This window comes from Macrobrachium nipponense, chromosome 10 (genome assembly GCF_015104395.2).
Source record: "Macrobrachium nipponense isolate FS-2020 chromosome 10, ASM1510439v2, whole genome shotgun sequence".
Classification (NCBI taxonomy): domain Eukaryota; kingdom Metazoa; phylum Arthropoda; class Malacostraca; order Decapoda; family Palaemonidae; genus Macrobrachium; species Macrobrachium nipponense.
In genome coordinates this window covers 8,451,593-8,454,574 of record NC_087204.1, presented here as the reverse complement: position 1 = coordinate 8,454,574, position 2,982 = coordinate 8,451,593, and the positions used below count along the sequence as shown (strand labels likewise).

Sequence of the window (2,982 nt, the reverse complement as noted above, 5' to 3'; positions counted from 1 at the left end):
TTGTTAGTAGAGGGTGGAAAGTAAGACAGTAGAGAATATGAACAGAGGTCCCGTAAAATGAGAGTAAGGGGTAGCAGCTGGGGGCCGAAGGGACGCTTAGATGAACTGCAAATGTAGTGGTCTTATGTTAATGCATTCGATTATTTGCCTTACTTCAGACTTGCCAGTACAAAGTAACAGGTTTTTAATCTCAAAACACTATGGTGTTCAACAAGCTACTAATTAATTTTGCGAGACAAATTGCAAGAACGGTAAACCTTGTTTTGTAATTTATTTTAGTTACTGTTGGTCACTAAAATACTTCCAATAACCTTCATCAGAACTTGAGTTTTATTTATTGCAGCTACCCTGAATCGAATTTCATATAAGATTTATGCCCACTTAAATGTGTAATGCCCCTTCTTTGCACTAAATGATAAAAATCTGGTTGAGCATTTGGATATTTTTTCTTGATTTCCATTTGACCAATTACTTTAAACTAGGAAGATGCCTCACCAGCATTATTATAAGATTTTCTTCCGTTAAGATACTCACGGTGGGCATTTGCCATAACATGCAGCTGATCTTCTGGAAGCCAGTTAAGTGTTAGAAGGAATAATTTTTGGTACGAAAGCAGTGCAGTGGAAAATTGACTAACTTTGCTTTGAAGAGATTAGGTCAGCTCACTAGATCATGGTTGATTTTGATATTAGCATTTTGTACTTTGGTGTTATCAGACGAGCACTTTTCTTGCTGTTATCTGAGTCTCTCGAACATGAATATATTTTTTCACTTATGGTTTTTTTTCCAGGGATTACAACGGATTCATTGACACGCATGGGCATCTGCGGAACATTTAATAACCCGATAAACCATCGATACTACAAACTTTGGTTACATTATTCATACCACTGCACAGGTGACTTCTCTTGATGAACTGACGTGTCTTTTAAAAATGGATAACGTAGGGAGTGGTCCTTGAAATTTTCCAACGGAGATGGTCAAATGACTACGCAGTTTGCTCTGTTAATTATAGTTAATTATAGTTCAGCATTAACAATTTCAGTTAAGATTTAAATGCATATTATATACAACCCCATCTGCTCAGTTTTGCAATATGTGTCAGTCTGCATTGTCTTAAAAACATTGTATTTTTCAACAGCTATTATGTTTATAAGTACCCAAACTGAGACATGCCACTGCAAAGTACAAACCTCTCATTGTACTCATTCCTTAGTGACCTTATTTAGTCTTGAATAAGTTCCTGAGGTACCTACTTAAAAATTGAAGCAAGTTCTACATCAGATGACATTTCCCATTTTTGATTAGCGAACTCGTACAGACACTTAGTGGTCTTATCTAAAATGTTTACTTTACATCCTTCATCTACCCGGTCATTCCTCTTTTTGTTTTTTATTTACAGTATTTAATACTGAATAATCCCTTGGGTTCCAGAGCTTGGCTTTAAGGCTAAATCTCATATTCCATTCCATTCCAATGATGAGGTTTATGGTGTTTTTTTCCAAAGATGAATTTGGTTGATTCATAGTACTTAAGTTGGCTAGCAAAATTGTTCACTTTAGGACAAATGAATTTCGAAATTATACAATGTATACCTTTCTGACTTGGTGTAATGCTTTGCTTTGTTTTCGATAGGTAGGAAATGCCATACCAAAAATAAGTTCTTGAAGTCTTACAAAAGACCCTACTAGTTTGGCATAAATGTAAATGTGTAACATTCAATTAGCAGGCATTGCAGATTTCAGCTAAAACCTTGCGGTATTGCCCCAGGTGTGTCACACGAGGTACACAATGGTAAGTAACAACCCTAAAGAAATGTGTCAAGTATATCCCACTAACCTTAAAAGGTCTTGCTTCTAGTAATAAATTGTGGTGTCCAAAAGGCAACAATCCAATTAGGCTTTGATTTAATGTTGAGCCTAGGATTATTAACCCTTTTTCTGTCGAAGTCGTCTTTGAATCATTTCAATTGTCTAGTCTGTTCGACAACTAGAGTCCCTCTGCCAACACTCAGAAGTCAAACGGTCCTGAAATAAAACAAAATACTATTAAAAAAAACGGTAATTGTAAATTAATTTTAAATTCCTTTTGTCTATAATTAGGAGGCCACAAATAATTTCCAACTTCAGTCTTCTTCCTCCCACCACAGGCCATCACATTTTCTGCAGACCACAGTCTATGTAGTTACTCTTTAGCATTTTCATAAATTCATTAAACTAGTGTACTTACCAGCCATATAAAGACGACGTTTTACAGGATTTTTTTTCATGTATATCCCTCCTTGCTATGTATATGTTATACAGAACAAAAAATTGTTCCAGAATCACGTTCAATAGTACTTGGGTGCAATAGCTTCCAGGGAGTGTATGGGGGCTGAAGGGGAACCAAAGCGTCCATCAAGCCAGAAAAGGAAATGGAAGCAACGTTATGTTCCAAATAATGTTAAAACTCTTTCTGCAAAAATATTCTCAAGAGATCTCCTTTCGGCAGCAGAAATTTTTCACCCTTAACTTCTTTAAAAGGAACATTTTGGTCTAATAAAATTTTTGGGGCTTATAATGGGGGACATGTAGTTTACACCATAACATAAACCATGAGTTCCATTATCTGCAAATGCATGACAAACAGTAAACAAACAGCAAAGACCAAATTTTGAATTTCCCTTACCACTATTGGACCGATGCAATCAGGAACACCTCATTAATGTGTCTGGAATAAAATAGTAGCTAATTGCAACATGCAATAAGGACACACCCACACATTTTATCATGGTGATGCTCTAAACATGCTTCTGGGAGATTACATCATTCGAGTGGCTCGGAACTAGGTAAACTTTCTTAATAAAGTGCAGTAAATTTGACAGTCTCTGATTAGACTTTTCCAATATGTGTTATAAGTAGGTTTATAACACAAAGTTGTTCATAGTTTAGATATGAACTGGCTATTTAACATCTGCTTATGTCACAAATGCATTATTCAAGG

General features: G+C 35.7%; 1 long non-coding RNA gene across 1 annotated transcript; it reads right to left on the bottom strand.

The window, feature by feature from the left end:
• Positions 1–821: 821 nt before the first annotated feature.
• LOC135224113 (uncharacterized) lies at positions 822–2,030 on the bottom strand. Its single transcript, XR_010316621.1, has 2 exons — positions 1,840–2,030; positions 822–1,002 (listed from the first exon to the last, which is right to left on the bottom strand). It is a non-coding gene; the product is annotated as an uncharacterized LOC135224113 (long non-coding RNA).
• Between the last annotated feature and the right edge of the window lie 952 nt (positions 2,031–2,982).